Below are 20088 nucleotides of genomic sequence, written 5' to 3' on the forward strand. Positions count from 1 at the left end.
ATTTTCATTATGGTTCATTTTTTGCTGTTGCTTTTTAAATTTATTTTCCTTTTATTAAATGTTTATTTCCATTTGTTTTGGTTGCTGAACCAAAAAAACATAAACATAACCCCCCCCACCCCAAAAAAAAACAAAAAAAGCTGAAACAGGGCTTTTACATGCAGAAAAAAGGCCACATACACTTGTATGTGGCACGATCGTACATAATGTGTATTTTGAAAAGGAAAAATATATACTTATTTCTCACCTGGGACTATGGACCCCTCATAATGCACTCAGTTCCTGGATAATACCCTGGTTACCCGGTGTATTATCTAGGAACTGAGTGCATTATGAGGGTTGTTGAACTTATACAGTATAAGTAATATATAAGTCCATAGTCCCAGGTGAGAAATAAGTATATATTTTCCCTTTTCAAAATACACATTATGTACGATCGGGCCACATACAAGTGTATGTGGCCTTTTTTCTGCATGTAAAAGCCCTGTTTCAGCTTTTTTTGTTTTAAAGGGGGTTTTTATGTTTATGTTTTTTTGGTTCAGCAACCAAAACAAATGGAAATAGTCGCGTTTAATTTTGAGGATAGAGGATTTGTATGTGTGTAGGGAGAATTTGTATGAAGCCAATTGGTTAGAAGAGGGATCTTTGCACCATAGTCTTTCTTTCTTTCTGAGGTCGCATTTAAGTTCTTTTAGCTCAGGGGTGTTCCAGGGTTTCTTGGCATTGTGTGGGTGACTTATCACTGTAGTGGAGGGGGGGCAGAGTTTGTTAGCTATATTATTTGTAATGATGTTCCAGGTGGAGAGTGCAGAATCAGAACTTGATAGGTCTAGTATGTCAGAGGAGTTGGAGAGTGCTGTGATAAGTTCTTCTGTACTACATTGTTTTCTAAAGTGTATGGTGTGCTGTGAGAGGGGTGGAGGGTTGGTGTTTGCTTTATGGATAGGTATACTTTTATGAGGGTGTGGTCGGACCATGGGACAGGGGTGGAAGACGGGGAGTTAGGGGAGTATATGCATGAGCTGATGAAGATTAAGTTAAGTGTGTGTCCAGCTTTGTGTGTGGGAGAGGTGATGATTTGGTTGAACCCTAGGGCACTGAAGGTATTAAGCAGGGTCTCGCAGAAGGGTGAGGTGGGAATGGCGTCTACGTGGAGGTTGAAGTCTCCCAGAATAATGGCTGGGATATCAATGTTTAAGTTGTCAGTTATAAATTCAATGAGGGGAGAAGGGTTGTGATCAAGTAGACTGAGGGGGCGGGGGGGGGGGGTGTAGACTAAGCATATTTGGAGTTTAGGAGATTTAAATAGGCCAATTTCATATTTGGGTGGGATGTTGGTGCTTAGGGATCTTAATTTGAGTTCCTTTTTGGCCGCTAATAGGAGACCTCCACCTCTTTTTTTGGGTCTAGGAATGGAGAATAAGTTCTATGTTTGAGTGGGGAGCTGGTTGTGGAGTACTGTGTCTGAGTGTTTCAGCCAGGTTTCCATGATGGCACAGATGTCTGGTTTGCAGTCAGTAAGAAAGTTGTATAGGATGGGTTTGTTTTTTTTTACTACAGATTGGGAGTTGAAGAGGATGATGGAAAGGGTAGTGAGGCCAAGGAACTGCGTGAATGAGGAGATCATGATCAGTATCAGGTATTTGCGGTGAGCAGTGGGATTGGTAAAGTGGTTTGTGATGTGTCGGTAAGTGAGGTGTTTGATGCTAGGGATGGGGAGAGCATTTGCAGGGGGTTGCATTGGCGAGTTGGTGATGGTTGGGTAGGAGGGGTAAAGGTTCGGAGTGTTGTTATAGAATGGGGTAGTTTTTATTATGGCGAAGTGTTCAAGGAGTATACTAAGGGTTGGTGAGCTTGGTGGGGTGGGTAAAATTGTCAGTGTGATATTTTGCGGGGAATGCCAAGTGCCAGGAGAGAAATAGGGGGTTTAAGAGTATCAAGAATGACAGTGAGATGGAGAGGTAGGGAATATATTTGTTAATGGGAGGAAGTATCTTGTATGGAAGGTAGTTCTGGAGGGGTCAGTTGGAGAAGGGTTTCGAGAGAGAGGGTGTGGGGGCTTAAGGTGGAGTGAAGGGCAGAGGGCGGTGGGTGGTGGTAAATTCGTAGGAATGTAGAGTGCAAGGGGTCAGGTGAAGGGAGAGTAGGATGAGATTGCAATAGAGGGGGGATGGTGATAGCTGGGGTAGCAGGTAAATCTGTAAGATAGATTCCTGGAGGTAAAGATATGATGAAGGTGTAGTAGGCACTCAGGGGGCAGCACAAAGGGGCAGCCCCTTTGCCGTGTTCCTTCGGCGTGTGACGCCTGCAACCTGCCTTTTTAAAGGGTGGTCGCTCCGATGACATCACAATGGGCGGTCCCTTGGTTTGTCCGGGTGGAGGGGGTTGGAGGCTGCCGTCCAAAACGCTGTGAGAGGTGCAGGTGAGCCCGGGACTCCGATGGGTCAGCGCCGAGGTGCGCAGGGCAGGGAACTGCGGCCGGGCGAAAAGAGGGCACGATGCCTGCGACCTGCCTTTTTAAAGGGGGGTCGCTCCGGTCACTCCAATAACGTCACAATGGGTGGCCCCTTGGTTCATCCGGATGGAGGGGGTTGGATGCCACCATCTGAAATGCTGCGAGAGGTGCAGGTGAGCCCGGGACCCCAACGAGTCAGCGCCGAGGTGCTGAAGAGGCAGAGAGAACAGAGGAGGAGGAGGAGGTGCCCTTTACAAAGAGTATACAGGACAAGGGCACAATTTTTGGATCTCTCAGAGGAGCAAATCTTGCACAGGTTCAGATTCAACAAGGAAACCATATTGTACCTATGCCAGCTGTTAGAGCAGGATCTGCAACCTACCAGCCGATAGGGCCATGCCTTGCCAATACATATCAAGGTCAATACCGCCCTGGCATTTTTGGCCATTGGCATCTTCCAGACATCTCTATGGGTTACAACTGAAATGAGCCAGTCTGCCACCTCCATGTGAATTAAGCAATTATTGGCAATGTTACTCTGAAAAACATACCAATATATATTCTTCCCTTGGAGCAGACATCAACAACAGCAACAAATCATGACTGATTTCTATCAAATAGCAAACTTTCCCTCTGTCTTGGGAGCTAGCGATTGCACTCACATCCCTATAAGGGTACCAGGGGCAGATGAATCCATCTACCACAACCGCAAGGACTTCTACTCCCTCAATATGCAGGTGGTCTGCGATGCCAAGGGCATCATCTTGGACATCATGCCCAGGTTTATGGAATCTACTCACGATGCCTACATCCTCTCACAGACAGGAACTCATGACCACTTCCAGGAAGACCATATCACCAGAGACTGGCTTCTAGGTAAGAATAAACTTATCACTATCACCACACAATAACTACGCTCTTCTTATTGTCTCCCTCATATCTGGATAGACTAACAGCTTTTGCCCAGCAGGACTATTCTGCCCTATGAACTACCCTGCTATTCAATCCAAAGGCATATCTAACTATTCTACTTGGCCTTCCCCCATACAGGTGATAAGAGGATAACTTCTCAAAAAGTGGCTCATGATCTCCAGAGCTGTAGCCAGGCAATTTGGTGCCTATGGCCAACTGAAAAACTGAGCCCTCACCCATTACACAACACATGACACCATGAGTTGAGAAACTCTCTTCAATGTTTGTACAGCAATGCCCATGACCAGTACAAGGGTATTAAGTGCCCTAGGAAAACTTTATAGCTTTGCATCCCCACCCTTGTCACACACAATTGTCATAGATTAGCAGGCAGAGAGTAACCGGGGTAGTTGTGCACACATGCTCTATCTCAATAATGAATCTGACCCCATCAGTCTCCCCCAAGGTGTTCCCCAAGGTTCCTCACTCTCATCTACCTTGTTTAACATTTACATGCTTCCTCTTACTACGCTCCTCACTAATCTACACATCAAGCATTTTATTTATGCTGATGATGTACAAATCATTTTCCCCTTCTCGGACACCATCCAAACTGCTCTACACAGCTGGGAATCCTGTCTTTCCTCTATCAACCAGCTCCTAAAGGACATGCACCTAGCTCTTAACTCTAACAAAACTGAGCTTTTAGTCATATCGAATAAGCAGCCACTCCCAGACATCCCTCCTGCCTACTCTGCTACTAACTTCCCATCACACACTCGCAACCTAGGAGTTATTATTGATAATCACCTCTCTTTCAAACCATTCATCAAATCCATCATAAAGGATTGCTACTTTAAACTGCAAACAATAAAGAAGCTCAGACCCCTGCTACATTTCAAGGATTTCCGTACAGTCCTTCAAGCTATTATCTTTTCGAAGATTGACTATTGCAATGCGCTCTTACTTGGCATTCCCGCAATACACACTAGACCACTCCAACTCCTACAAAATGCCGCCGCTCGGATATTGTCAAACACAAAGAAAAGAGATCACATCACCCCCACACTTATGGAACTACACTGGCTCCCTATACAGTCACGAATTCTTTATAAAACTCTCTCGATCATACACAAAAGTCTATTAAACTCCAACCTCAACTGGCTCAACCCCCCCCCCCTCTTACCCCGTACCTCCAAGAGACCTACCCGCCCAGCACTCCAAGGAACACTCCAAGCCCAATCTATTAAATCCTTTAAGCTTTCCTCCACTATTAACAGAGCCTTTACTCTTGCCGGCCCCACGATATGGAACTCTCTGCCCCATGATATTCGCATTGAGACCTATACCCCCACGTTCAAAAAGAAACTTAAAACCTGGCTCTTCCAGCAAGCTTACTCCACCACACCCCCTATTACATAAATCCCCCCTCCGAATGTTACTCTGATATCCTGATATGAACGCCTTTATGCCTGTCGATTTGGTACTGTGCACTAATTTTTGTACATAGTTTTGATGTAAATAGTTTTGATGTAAGGGCTCCTCCCAAAGTTTAATTATATGTTACCTAGTTCAATATATTATCTGTTTTATGTAAGGGCCTTGCCCAATGGTTTTGTGTTCACTGTAATCCGATGCGATGTGCGAACGGTCATCGGTATAAAAGAAACGTTAAATAAATAAATAAATAAATAAAAAATACATGCTCTCTCACTCTCCCACACACAAGCACACATGTTCTCACTCTTCCACACACATGTTCCTTCACTCTCCCACACACAAGCACATATGCTCTATCTCCCACATAAATGGTCTCACTCTCCCACTGTTGCAACCGTCGCTGCCCGTCGTCTCAACCCCGCCCACCTTACCTCTGTGGCGACTCCCTCTTTGCTTGTTGGATGTTTGGCTGCTGCGGCGTCATCTTGCCGCCCTCCTCCGGCATCCCCGGACTGGCAAGACGCTACATTCCGCCATGTTTCCCAGAAGCCTAAGGGCGCGCTCATGGTGCGGCCCCGACTCAAGTACCAGCAGTGGCACGAACCTCAGGGGCGTCCCCCTGAGATGACGTCATCCGCACCGGATATTTAAGGTTTCTGAATTTGCTAACAAATCGAGTTAGCAAGGAAAGGTTTTCTTATGCTCCTAGCTACTCTGCCTCCTTGGACTTACCAGGAGTACCCACTCCTCGGGGGCCTCGTTTCTCTTTTGCCTTTCAGGTCGCAGTCTGGAACCAGTACTTGCTCCTCGAGGGCCCACGTTCTCGGACCTGCTTCTGAATACCAATTCTGGCAGAAAGTCATTGCTGCCTACAACACTGGTGAGTTACCATCCTTCTCTCAGAGCTTTTCTTGGAACCAGGTACTCGCTCCTCGAGTGCCTAATCCAGTCCAGCTCCTCCAAGAACTTATCCAATCCTTTTTTAAACATAGCTATTCTAACTGCACTGACCACATCCTCTGGTAACAAATTCCAGAGTTTAATTGTGCGTTGAGCAAAAAAGAACTTTCTCCGATTAGTTTTAAATGTGCCCCATGCTAACTTCATGGAGTGCCCCCTAGTCTTTCTACTATCTGAAAGAGTAAATAACCGATTCACATCTACCCGTTCTAGACCTCTCATGATTTTAAACACCTCTATCATATCCCCCCTCAGTCGTCTCTTTTCCAAGCTGAAAAGTCCTAACCTCTTTAGTCTTTCCTCGTAGGGAAGTTGTTCCATTCCCCTTATCATTTTGGTAGCCCTTCTCTGTACCTTCTCCATCGCAATTATATCTTTTTTGAGATGCGGCGACCAAAATTGTACACAGTATTCAAGGTGCGGTCTCACCATGGAGCGATACAGAGGCATTATGACATTTTCCGTTTTATTCACCATTCCCTTTCTAATAATTCCCAACATTCTGTTTGCTTTTTTGACTGCCGCAGAACACTGAACCGACGATTTCAATGTGTTATCCACTATGACACCTAGATCTCTTTCTTGGGTTGTAGCACCTAATATGGAACCCAACATTGTGTAATTATAGCATGGGTTATTTTTCCCTATATGCATCACCTTGCACTTATCCACATTAAATTTCATCTGCCATTTGGATGCCCAATTTTCCAGTCTCACAAGGTCTTCCTGCAATTTATCACAATCTGCTTGTGATTTAACTACTCTGAACAATTTTGTGTCATCTGCAAATTTGATTATCTCACCCGTCGTATTTCTTTCCAGATAATTTATAAATATATTGAAAAGTCGAAGGAGGTTGGAGCCTATGGCTGGAAGTCTGCCGGGTTCTTCGAATATTCGTTTGAAAGCAGAGACAAACTGTGGCAAGATAGAGAGCAGGGGGTCAGAACGTTCCCATAAAGGTGACGTCCATGCCAAGGCTTGGCTATCCAGAAGGGAAAGTATAAATGTTGTCTTAACCAAATCACTTGGAAAAAGTGCAGACTGGAGGGTAAAATGCATGTGGAATTGATTTAGGAAGCCCCAACAGCACTTAGGATCTCCTGAGTATCGAGGTAGTGCTGGCAGGGGAATGATTGTTCGAGCTGGATCAGCAGTGGATACGGAGGCCGTAGGGGACGGAGGTGGGGCATTAGACTGGGTCAATAGGTCTTGCCGGACGGCAAGATGGTTTACATCTGCCACTATCAGATCTAACATTGATTGGAGCTGCTGAAGCTTCTGAATAAGACCAGGAACCGACTTCAAGGCAGTCCAGTCCTCTGGTAGTGAATCCAGATGAGCACCTTGTCGTTCAATGGAAGTAGCCAAAGTTTCCAGGAATCGTTGTTGCTCCTGTATCTTCTGGGCCAGGCCGAGTATGGCCTGGTGATGGTGAGCAGACAAATCTGTCGAGTCCATGGTCTTGGCAATCTGTTACGAAATGAGGACTTGTGGACTCTTGGACCGAGGTGGAAAAGGCACACTCTGGGAAATCAGGGCCCAATTCCCACCATCGGCAGGCGAACACAGACAAGAGACAGTCAGAATCAGAAACAGTTTGAAGGGAGGTCCGGTGGAGCAAAAGGTTGAGGTCTGGAGATGGTTTGAAGTGTGGTCAGGCAGGTGGAAGTCAGGCTTGGAGAAGGCAATGTAGTCAGGCGGGCAGAGGTCAGGCTTGGAGAAGGCAACGTAGTCAGGTGGGCAGAGGTCAGGCTTGGAGAAGGCAACGTAGTCAGGCAGGCAGGGGTCAGACTACTGAAACAGCGAAGAAGCTGGGAAGTTGCCAAGATGGATCCTGCCGGTCGGAATTTACCTTAAATAGGACCCAGAAGTGATGACGTCGAGAAGGGGGGGCCGGCAGCTGTCTTGTCGTGGGCTCTTTAAAAAAAAACAGAGAGGCGCGTGCATGTGCCTGAGAACCTGGGCATCGGAGGACGAACGTGGCGACTTCTCCTGCCGCGTCCCACAGCATGCCGGCAGTGGGCTAGGCCACAAAGAGGAAGGCAGCCCTGCAGCAATTCCGGAGACCATCTCGGGCAGGACGGAGGGTAGGTGAGGTAGTGTATTTACACTAGTGTTATTACTAGTGTAAATACATGTACCATACATGCATATATTCACTTTAATTCTGTGGTATACCTGTATTTTAGGACAACAACTGGATCCATCTTCTCTGGGACTTTGTATATCTCCCTATAGTTTGCAATGTGATAAAAACCATGATCTCTATTTTGTGCTAGGCCCCTTCATGATTCAATAACATTTTTCTCTGCACATGGAACATCACCCTTATTTCCCTATCATCTATCCCTTAGTAATATCTATGTATGCTGTGCCTTACATTATATCAGGCCAAGAGTTTCTAATGTTTCTTCGTAGCTTCTTATACTCTACCAACCCTTTGTCCTGTGAAATAGCAAATGAAATTAACAGGCCTGAAACAGCTTTAAGTGATAGACAATCTCTGATGACTGCCTGGAATACGTTTGGCGTGGGGGTGCTTAAGGATTACTGGTGGTAGAGGTGGATGAGGGGGCGAGGTCTAAGAAACACCAAGCAGTTCCTGATAGCTCACTGCTGGCAGCATTTGTGTGAGAGTACTCAAATAGTATATGATGTTTATTAGAACATAGGGCAATTCAGTCTTTTTGTTGACAGATTTGCATTTCAAGGTAAGTGTGGCAGAGATATGCATGTGCTAAATTCCATGCAGAGTTTGGCAGATGGAGCCAGGGAGCTTTCTGGAAAGAACCAGTGTGTGAGCGTGGAGAGGGCTAGGATTGTTGCTGTACATTTCTCAGACACCTGTATTAAGGCTCGTAGGCTTTCAATCTCTGTAGTATACGAAAGATAGCATTTCTTTTCAGTGACATCTGAAGCCTATGGGACTTAGTTGACTTTTCAGTAGCAGCCTACACAGCTCCTATCAGAACATCTATATGACACTTTTTCTCTGTTGTAAAGTGTACTGATTCAGAAAAGGCCATTTCTTGTGTGCACCTTATCTCTCAATGCTGTGAATTTAGTAAAGGAGATACATCACCATGATAAGTGAAGAAAGAAGGTTACATAGTCCATCTTTAGATGTTCAAATACATCTTTTTATTATTCATGTATATGGCAACTCCACTGTTATTAATTATGATTTACATAGCAAGGGTCCCCCGACACGGACCCGTGTTTCCCCGAGGCTGCGTCGGGAGGGAAAAGCAATGCTTTATCAGCAAGTCTAAAACATAAACATAAAACAAAGGACTATGTTAAATAAATGGATTACATGCCGACCTTTTTATTCTTTGAAATGATTTGGCATGTGGTATGTGAGAAATATATATATTGAAGTTCGGCATGTAATCCATTTATTTAAAATAGTCCTTTATTTAACAGTCCTTCCATTACCGTGTAACTTTACTTCTGCTATGGATGGGGTGTAACAAAAAAAACAAGGCTAGTCAACAGGGTTTTAAGGCTCAGAGCTAATAGGGTAAAAAAGAGACAAGTTAGCTAGGGGGTTTAGGAAGTCATCTCCTTCACTGGGGCAAACTGGGAGCGAAGTGGTAAAAAGGCCTATTGCGTCACCGCGCGTACTTACTAAAATTCCCTCCACTTACCCTCTCGAGATGGCATCCACGTGCACATGCACGCGTCAATATAAAATTGTGTGCACATCTATGCACGGATAGCCGATTTTATAACACATGCGCATATATGCACATATACTCACGTATGTTATAAAATCGGCAGGTCCATGTGCTTGTGCCGCCAAAACACGCGCACATGCGCGCATGTCTTAAATTTTACTTCTGAGTGTGCACTGTAGCTGTTACTGTTACCTCCATAGTAGTATATATCTATTGTTTTCTACTGATGTTTGGCATGAGTAGCATGGCTCTTTGCACTCCCTTATTGCAGCTAGAAGTAGTGTGCAGCCACCATGCACCCCAGAATAGGGACGCTCCATGAAACTCCATAGTGCCCCTTTTCGTGAGAGAGGAAGCAGGGCAGTTCAGTCACTGGGAATATCCCTCGCTGGTAATAACTAATTAAAAAAGGAGAACTCTGGTAAAAACAGAGTTGGGGGAGTAACAGGAATTACTGGGCTAAATCTCTCCCTTCTGAAAGAAGGCTTTGGTTTATTCTGCCATTTGGGCCATCATTAAATCTCTTACATGTCCCAGAGGAAATTGTAGCTCGTAATTGCACTTTAATTACACTTGTGTCTGTTGGTTTAAGTCATCCCTTGTTATCTTTGCCTACAATTTCACTCTTTGCGTTATATTACTTTAGCAACGTATGTATATTTATCATAATATTAATAGAATGTACACCTGTGACTGTATCCGTACATACCTATTGAATCTTGCCCTACCTGTAGGCTACATTGGGGCCCCCTTTACTGAACCCCATGCACACTCTAGCTAGCCCCACCCCATTCTCTGCACCCCTAGATCCTCCCAGTGATCCGTACACCCCCCTCCCCCCAACCAACCCTCATCCCCATCCCCACAACCTCATAGCTCCCCTGGTGATCTCCCATGCACACCCTAACCATCCTCCACCCCCTAAAAGCCACAATCTAATTACACCACATGGTATGATGATCCATGGGTAACAGTGCATTGCAGGCCTTTCCGGGCCTACTTGGACACCCGCAGGTTCCTCCTCATGCCAGGGATTGGGAAGAGCTCTCTCTCACAAACCACCACCAGGGACCTCAGGCAGGAGCCATTCCTGGTGGTGAAATTTGACTATCAAACTGGTGGTGGCATCACAGAGTGAGCCCACCTCGGAAGAACTGGAAGTTGCGCGTTGTGAAGCATATACGCGTATGATACATGTTTAAATATGAATATAAATGGTAAACCACATGCAACTTTCACATTCAATGCGCACATTCAATTTATGCATATTTTATATTGTGTATGCGCTTGTGCGCCCATGATATAAAATTCATGCGCACGATGGGTGCAAATATGGGCTCGCATGCAATTCTTTTAAATGTATCCTCCCTGGTTAGATTTCTGCCTTAGTATATAATGTTGAAAACTCAGTAGACCATGCAGTAACAAAGTGACTGAGTTGTGCCCATGCATACAATTGTGAGACAATAAATCATACTTTATCCTATTTGAGAAAAAGACATTAATTTCTTATTCTCATTTAAAACATCATTTAGTGTCCAAATGCCTTTAACTTGTCAAAGAGGCCAGTTAACAGTCTTGCCATCGATCTTAAATCTGGCATTAAGCCGTAACAGCAGTTGCACAGATAATTGTATTTTGCTAGTCCATAACCTCATCTAACCTATGAAAGGCCCAGTGTGTAGCAGAAAAAAATTGAATTCATATTCAGTCTTTTTGTGAGCAACATCCCTGGAATATACTGCATCAGTAATGACGTTGTCATTTTTGATTCCAGTAAAAGTCAGCGAGGTAAAGTTCTTTCTATTAGTCTCTAGATCATAAACTTCTTTGTCTAAAAAGGAAAGCACAGTGATATGTCAGAAAGTTCGGAAAATTTACTCCATCAAACTCCTTAGGCCAGTGGTTCCCAAACCTGTCCTGGGGGACCCCCAGCCAGTCGGGGCTTCAAGATATCTGCAATAAATATGCATGCACTGCCTCCATTGTATGCACATTTATCTCATGTATATTCATTTTGCATATCCTGAAAACTTGATTGGCTGGAGGTCCCCCAAGACAGAATTGGGAGCCTCTACTCTAGGTATAATCATTATTTTTATGGCTTTAAGCATATCCCCAACATTATGTTCATGTGTTCATTCTTAAAACCAAACTATTTTAATACAGTAAATAGATATTGCCATTCTATACAATCAAAAGCTTTCTCAGTGTTTAAAGATATTGCTAGCATTGGTTCTATCACAGCACTGGATAAATGAATCATATGACACAAGAGCCTTGTATTATCATAAAACCTGTTTGATCTGAATGTATAAGATCTTCTAACACCAGATTAGGCCTATGAGCCAATTCTTAGCATTAATTTGACATTCTTCATTAAGAAGTTATATAGAACTATAATTCTGAGCTAAAAATGAATCTCATCCTGATTTCGGTATAATCACTATTAAAGCCTCCACAAAGACCAGGCCACAGTTCCACTGAGTATATATTCCATATATTTATTTATTTTATTTATTTGAGTGTTTTATATACCGTCGTTCCATGTGAGAATCACTAGATCACAACGGTAAACAGGTTTAACACTCACAGACAAAGGGTGAGTTACAAAGACAGGCATGCATTCAGTTAAACATTTAAGGAAACATTCCAGATCTAAGGGTGTACTTCAAAGACAGATATATAGATGCAGTTGTAATCATTATGGGGGGATGAGAGAATGGGGAAATGTTCAGGACAGATGGGCCGATACAGTAAAGGTCGCGGGAGAGCAGACTGTACTGTATCGACCTGATAGTTGGTTATCAAAGTGAGGACAAAGTGTGGACAAGTGCAAGGTGTTGCATATAGGGAAAAATAACCCTTGCTGTAGTTACACGATGTTAGGTTCCATATTAGGAGCTACCACCTAGGAAAAAGATCTAGGCATCAAAGTGGATAACACTTTAAAATCGTTGGCTCAATGTGCTGCAGCAGTCAAAAAAGCAAACAGAATGTTGGGAATTATTAGAAAGGGAATGGTTAATAAAATGGAAAATGTCATAATGCCTCTATATCGCTCCATGGTGAGACCGCACCTGGTCGCCGCAACTCCAAAAAGATATAGTTGCGATGGAGAAGGTACAGAGAAGGGCAACCAAAATGATAAAGGGGATGGAACAGCTCCCCTATGAGGAAAGGCTGAAGAGGTGCTTAGTAGAGGTTTCAGTAGGCTCAGGATTCGTAATTTGTGGAAACCAGATTTGATCAGTTTGCTAATGTGCATCTTCATAGATAAACTTTCATCGATTTGGACACCAAGATCCCCTACCTGAGTTGCCGGCGCTAGTTGGCAGTATCCAAGATCAAGGCCGGGTGGACTAGATTTTGGTGGTTTTCTGCTCAACCAAATTGCTTCAATTTAGAACTGAGCTCCGGAGCAAAAACCTTATAAGGAAATTCAACTGGAAACCCATCCAAACCAGTAGACATATTTAGTAAAGAGAAAGCATTCAATATCTCATTATTCTTAGTGGGCTTCTCTAATCTGTTCCTCTCATTTTGGGATTTAGTTGGATGATCTAACTTCTCCAGAAAGCAGCAAATATTATGCTCCTCTTCTTGTGATCTGGAAAAATAAAGACTAGAATAAAAATCCAGAAATAATTTAGAAATATCCTTAAATGAAGTATAGATTTCATTATCTGCACTTTTAACTATTCTATTCCTATTATGCTTACCTTTATTATTGTCAGCAAAATACCTAGTCCCTCGTTCCAGAGTCTCCTTTCCATTAAAGAAACCCACCTCCTGTGCATTGATACCTCTGAGGTATTTAAATGTCTTTATCTTATCTCCTCTATCTCGCCTTTCCTCTAGGGTAGGGGTGAGCAAATGGGGTGGGGGGCGAGGCATAAACAATGCAGAAGGGGGGCACACTGGCTTCCCCATCAAGGAGGAAAGAAATGGCTGCATTGTTGAGTCTCTGTGCTATGGAGCATTGCAAGCTCAGAAGGGAGGGAGTGGCCAGAACGTAGTAAAAGTAGTAAGCATGCCATGGCTTTAGCAATTTATCTTTCAGTGGGCCAGCGAGAGAAGCTGCTTCTGCTGTGGTGGACCTGAGTGAAGAGCTGCTTACTCTACGGCAGAACTAGATATGGAAAGAGTCACTGTGGTGTTCCACAACCCAGGAAGAGCTGCCGCCCTCAGGCTTCAGCCCAGGAGGAGTTCCTGCTGCCTTGGAATCCCCACCCAGGAAGAGAGATCTGGAGCCCACATCAGGGAAAAGAAGTGATGAGGTAGGGGAGCGGCCAAAAGGCCAGAGAGAATGAGGAAATGGAAAAGGGAGAATAAAGGCAAAAAGTATAAAAAACTTGAATATGCAAATCAGAGAGAGAGAAAGAGAGAGAGAGAAACTCTTTACAAGGGTTGCCTATTAGTCATCTATTTATACTAGGGATGTGAATCGTGTCCTCGATCGTCTTAACGATCGATTTCGGCTGGGAGGGGGAGGGAATCGTATTGTTGCCGTTTGGGGGGGTAAAATATCGTGAAAAATCGTGAAAAATCGTTAAAAAATCGAAAAATCGAAAAATCGAAAAACCGGCACATTAAAACCCCATGCATTATAACACCCTAACGTATTTTGATGGATGACTGTAAAAAAAAATACAAAACTAGAGAAAAAAATAGAAAAAAATAGTAAAAACAGTAAAAAAGCAAAAAAAAAAAAAAATGCTGGACAGGGTGAGATGGAGTTTCTCAGCTCCTAAAAAAGTTTGGCTGGCACCTGTTTTTTGAAACATTTTCCAGCCCTTACCATTGTGGTGTGTGGCCTGTATGTCTGGATGTGATGTGTTTCACTCTGGGTCTGGGTCCAGCATGTATGTTTCTGTGTTTGTCTGGTGTGCTGTGGTCTGTGTTTCTCTGTGTGATGTAATCTGTCTGCCTGTATCTGGGTGTGCTTTGCCTGCATTTGTCTGTCTGGATGTGGTGTGTCTATGACTTTCTCTCTGTTTTGTCTGCGGTGTTTATTTCTTCTATCTGGGTGTGATGTGTGTCTGTTTTTCTGTCTAGGTGTGGTCTATCTGTCTCAGTGCCTTTCTGAGAGTTGGGTTTCTGTATCTCTGTATCTGCCTGGACATGAGGTTACTGAGACTCTCTGTGTCTGGAGGTCTATGTCTATATTTTATTTATTTATTTATTTATGGTTTTTATATGCCGATCTTCTTACATTATATGTAAATCAAATTGGTTTACAGAGAACAGTTGAATAAGCTTGCTTGTGGGCAATTACATATAACAAAGAACTTTTTTTGAGTAACATATTGTATAACTTTTTTGAATAACATTTAAACATAAGAGCAAAATATACATGGCTAAAACAAACATAAGAGCAAAATATACATGGCACAACAAAGTCTTATATGTCTAAATCTTAATGTTTTAGATTGAGCTTTTCTAAATAGCATTTAAAGAAGAAATAAATAGCCAAAAAAGACAATGTCAAAAATATGGTATTATGGAATATTCCTAGTTCCTAATTGTACTGATGTCTTACAGGAATTTGTTAAAAGTAGTCTAAGATAATTTACTTCTGCATTGGCAATTCGAAGCGATCAGGGAGGAATGGGAATGGGTTGAGTAGGGGAGAGGGGGTCGGGATGGGTGGGCGAAACTCTGAATCCATGGGGGGAGAGAAGAATAAAGGGAGGGGGGATGGAGGGTTTATATAATTAGAGCAGAGAGGATGTAAAAAGAGTTCGTTGAAGCAGCTTTTTAGCTGCTTCAACGAACTCTTTTATATGGTTGGCTGTTTCACTCTCTGTCGGTCTGGGTGCAGTGTGTCTCTGTCTGCCTGAGTATGAGGTATCTGATTCTCTCTGTGTCTGGTGTGTGGTTTCTGCATCTCTGTGCTCATGTATGTGTGCACTTTTGCATGCTTATTCCTTTCAGCAACTTGAAGAGAAACAAAACAGGGGCTGTGAGCCACTGTCTGCAGTGTGGCTGTCTAGTGGATACCCTTCATATATATATATAGAGAGAGAGAGAGAGAGAGAGAGAGAGAAATATAATGAGAAGTTATTGAAGTAACCCATCCTGGGGGCCCTAACCAATTGCATGAATAGAAGGGGAGGCCCTGCTTCATATGCTTTATAACAAAGACCACTGATCATTTTAGCAGCCACCCTCTGGACCATCTCCATCTAATTTATATCATTTGAAAGGTGCGGTCTCCAGAATTGTGCACATTATTCCAAATGAGGTCTTATCAGGGCTCTATATTGGGGCAATATCACTTCCTTCTTTCTGTTGACCATTCCTCTCCCTATGTAACCAAACAAGTAGGGATGTGAATCGTTTTAGGACGATTAAAATTATCGTCCGATAATTTTAATATCGTCTTAAACCGTTATGGAACACAATACAATACAGATTCTAACGATTTATCGTTATAAATCGTTAGAATCGTGAGCCGGCACACTAAAACCCCCTAAAACCCACCCCCGACCCTTTAAATTAAATCCCCCACCCTCCCGAACCCCCCCCCCCAATAACTTAAATAACCTGCGGGTCCAGCGGCGGTCCGGAACGGCAGCGGTCCGGAACGGGCTCCTGCTCCTGAATCTTGTCGTCTTCAGCCGGCGCCATTTTCCAAAATGGCGCCGAAAAATGGCGGCGGCCATAGACGAAAAAGATTGGACGGCAGGAGGTCCTTCCGGACCCCCGCTGGACTTTTGGCAAGTCTCGTGGGGGTCAGGAGGCCCCCCACAAGCTGGCCAAAAGTTCCTGGAGGTCCAGCGGGGGTCAGGGAGCGATTTCCCGCCGCGAATTGTTTTCTTACGGAAAATGGCGCCGGCCATACGCGTATGGCCGGCGCCATTTTCCGTACGGAAAATGGCGCCGGCAGGAGATCGACTGCAGGAGGTCGTTCAGCGAGGGTTCCGGCGCCTCGCTGAACGACCTCCTGCAGTCGATCTCCTGCCGGCGCCATTTTCCGTACGAAAACGATTCGCGGCGGGAAATCGCTCCCTGACCCCCGCTGGACCTCCAGGAACTTTTGGCCAGCTTGTGGGGGGCCTCCTGACCCCCACGAGACTTGCCAAAAGTCCAGCGGGGGTCCGGAAGGACCTCCTGCCGTCCAATCTTTTTCGTCAATGGCCGCCGCCATTTTTCGGCGCCATTTTGGAAAATGGCGCCGGCTGAAGACGACAAGATTCAGGAGCAGGAGCCCGTTCCGGACCGCTGCCGTTCCGGACCGCCGCTGGACCCGCAGGTTATTTAAGTTATTTGGGGGGGGGTTCGGGAGGGTGGGGGATTTAATTTAAAGGGTCGGGGGTGGGTTTTAGGGGGTTTTAATGTGCCGGTTTTTCGATTTTTCGATTTTTAACGATTTTTAACGATTTTTCACGATATTTTACCCCCCCAAATGGCAACAATACGATTCCCTCCCCCTCCCAGCCGAAATCGATCGTTAAGACGATCGAGGACACGATTCACATCCCTACAAACAAGCAACTTTTTGGCTTTTGCCATCACCTTAATCAATTGTTTGGACACCTTGAGATCATGAAATACAAAAACCCCCAAATAATGTGCAGTAGATTTGAAAATAAAATCTAAGGAGGTAATTTTCAAAAGGCTTTGTGCATGCAAAAGGATTTTTGATAATTGCTACTTTTACCCACATAAGGTCCTTTGAAAATACACTCCATAGAACTGAATTGTCAAAAGGTTCTACGGGCATAAATGGGCTTTTGAAAATTGCTACAATATGCACTACGTTTACACAGGTTAAGCCCTTTAAAAATGATCTCCTATGTGCATTATTTTCAAATGCCACCTAAAGCATGCTCCCTCCCCCAGGAGCTCCCCCTAAATGCGACTAACAGCATGCACCATGTGGAAAAGCACGTGCATTTTTAGTCACATTTAGGGCGGAGGGGACAATTTACAGGCACCCAATTTACCCAGGAATTTATTTATCCACTTTCATTCTACTCCTGTGACCAGAAGTACATAACTGATATTGGTTTTGGCTTTATTCATTTATTTATTTTTAATTGGAAATTTCAAGTTGGAGAGGGCAGTAGTCCCATGAGCACTGAAGCTGGCGCATAGCATGCAAGCACCGTGCATGCTTGCCCTTTTCCCACCTATAAGCTCGCTTTTTCCTGCAGACAGAAGAATGCGCGCTGCTCGTGGCACACGTGCAGAGGAGTGGTGGAGAGGAGGGGAGTAATTCATCAAATCATCAAAATGCTTTTTTTTTTTAATGTGAGCATGCACACCTTTACCTGCGTACTCACGTTATTTACACCAAACTGACACATCCTGCTGATACATTCTAAAACCTGTGACTGTAATTCAAATTTAAGAGACTGAATTAGCATTTGTATTGTAATAAATAAATAAATAAATAAATAAATAAAACAGCTGTGGTGACCTGCGAGGACTTCAGAGAATACCACAGTGCTGGTTCAGAAACCTGCTGCTTGCTTCGATCCTCTATCACATAACACTGATTTCCTGTGGCACACCCAACAGCAAACTTTCAGCAAACGCTAGATGAGACCTGCTAAGTCCTTCTGCACTAAAGTTCTTTATATTGTCCGACATCTGCAAGAATAATCCTCGTGCATGAGCCAGAAGACTCAGAAATGTGTATTAAAGAAGTTTGGACTTGCAATAGAGGAAAAAAAATTGCTTTTAAAGGGAGCTGCAACATAATTTTTCTATTCTATGTCTCCAAATTCCTCACTCTCTTTCTTTCTGCCCTCAAATCAATCCACGACCAGTGCTGAAAAAATAAAAAGTTTCAATGTCAAACATCTCCCTTCTGCTCATTTGCAATTAGCCTTTAATACAGAGTTGCATTCAAATATGCCGCCTTTGTAGTCATGGCAACCCCCCTCCTCAGCACCTCTCAGTTTTAGACCCTGCAGCTGCTGCTACTAATTGCTCCAATCAAAGCTGCTTGTGCGGCCCCTGTACCGCTCCCCAGTACAGATTATAAACCATCAAACCCCCCTCCCCCACCCCATTCTCAGACTTCTGCTATACAATGAGCAGGAAAATGACAAAATGAAGCTGATGCACAGAGTGACTGGTAATAAGGAGTTTTAATTTCTCCAACTCAGAGATCTTAACTGGCTTTAGGTTAATCCTCTATCCAGACACCCAGGTAATAATTGTAGAGGATATTTTCTCCCAAACAGAGAATGTACAGAGGTGGAGGTTGCCCTAACTCAGAGCTTTTACAGATGTTTTTGGTGTGCCTTCTTCTCCACCCTGGAGATTAGTGCAGTGGAGTGCACTAATGAAATGTTTTCCATTGGTTCACAGTGTAACTAGAGGATGATTTTGTGTGGAGACTAGGTAGCTTGTATTCCTGTGGGTGGTTTTTTTTTTTCTTTCCCTTTCCACGAGGAATAACAGGACTCGGTTCACAGAATGGTGGGTTCACATATGTTATAATGTGCTCCATACTGGTGTATAAATCCATGAAATTGGTTTGACTTTCTTCATGAAGTCTAAGATGTTGGAATGCCTGCAAAACTTTAACATATTTACGTACATCTTATTTTTCTTGGTTAAAGGAAAACATCCTGTGATTTGTGGGTGCCATGTATTAAATACTTTTTGTCAGCAGGTGGCAACATTACATCAACTCCTTTCTGAGTGTAACTCTGTGCTGGCCACAGAAAGCATTGGGAAGGTACCACTCAGTGTGCTGCATTCAAGAATGGAAGTACTTTGAAGATTTGAGTGTCAAATGTCTAACCTATTTTCCTTTCTGTATTTTGCAACGTTTTATGGTGTTATGTAGAAAAAAGTGTTCCCTGTGAATTCACCATTTTTTTTTTCCTGGGAGAGCAGCCAAGGGGTGCCCTCTGTGCTGGGGCTTCCAGTCTGCTCTATGGAAGAAAGAGATTCTAGTCTACAAGTAGCAAGGGGCCAATTCAAGAAGATCTTACTACCCGAAAACAGCGGGAGAATTTATTCTAGGCAAGCCAGCCAGGTGGGTGGAATTTTGAAAGAGAAGAATTCTCTACATTTTTCTGGGTCTAGAGAAGTAAAACGCATGAGGGAGAATGCTAAAGAAACAAATGTACTAATTGAACTTAAGCAGCATGAGAACTGTGACTGTGTATGCAAATTTTTTTTTAAGTTCTAGAATAAACTGTACTCTATTATTGGATTTAGGTACTCTGGTCATTTGATTTTTATGCTTGCTGGTTTCTCCAATTTTTTTTACTAAGTAAAGTTGTTTCTGTTTGCAGCACTGCTTTCTTGTGTGGACTGGATTTTGTTGGACTGAGAGTGTGATCCTCTCAGCGGTCCTACTGACGTATCCTGTCCCTAAATTTACAGACCCCTTATCCCCAGCCTTGCTATGAGTGGGTCAGTGGTGCTCTGCAAGAGCTGGAAGTATGAGCTCCTTCCCAAGGAGCAGCGTCACACATTTTTATATTTTCTAGAGAAAGCCCTTGACTTTCTGAATATATTAACTTAGGTAACCTGAAAACGCCTTCAGTATCAGCAGTTTGGTAATATTACAGAAAGGTATATATCCTGAGGGTGCATAAAATAATTTTGTTTCTGGGGCTATCTTCTTCTGTCAGTTTTCCAAATCTCAATGTCCCTAGGAGTGGG

General features: G+C 43.7%; 1 protein-coding gene across 1 annotated transcript in view; it reads left to right on the forward strand.

The window, feature by feature from the left end:
• The first annotated feature begins 18500 nt into the window (after positions 1 to 18500).
• The window catches only part of LOC115097885 (sodium/potassium/calcium exchanger 2-like), a 301887-nt gene continuing 300299 nt past the window's right edge, over positions 18501 to 20088 (forward strand). The window contains exons 1-2 of the mRNA XM_029614039.1: positions 18501 to 18616; positions 19312 to 19453. The gene's annotated coding sequence lies outside the window, so the exon portion shown is untranslated. The remainder of the gene's footprint in view (positions 18617 to 19311; positions 19454 to 20088) is intronic.

This window comes from Rhinatrema bivittatum, chromosome 1 (genome assembly GCF_901001135.1).
Source record: "Rhinatrema bivittatum chromosome 1, aRhiBiv1.1, whole genome shotgun sequence".
In the NCBI taxonomy this organism is placed as follows: domain Eukaryota; kingdom Metazoa; phylum Chordata; class Amphibia; order Gymnophiona; family Rhinatrematidae; genus Rhinatrema; species Rhinatrema bivittatum.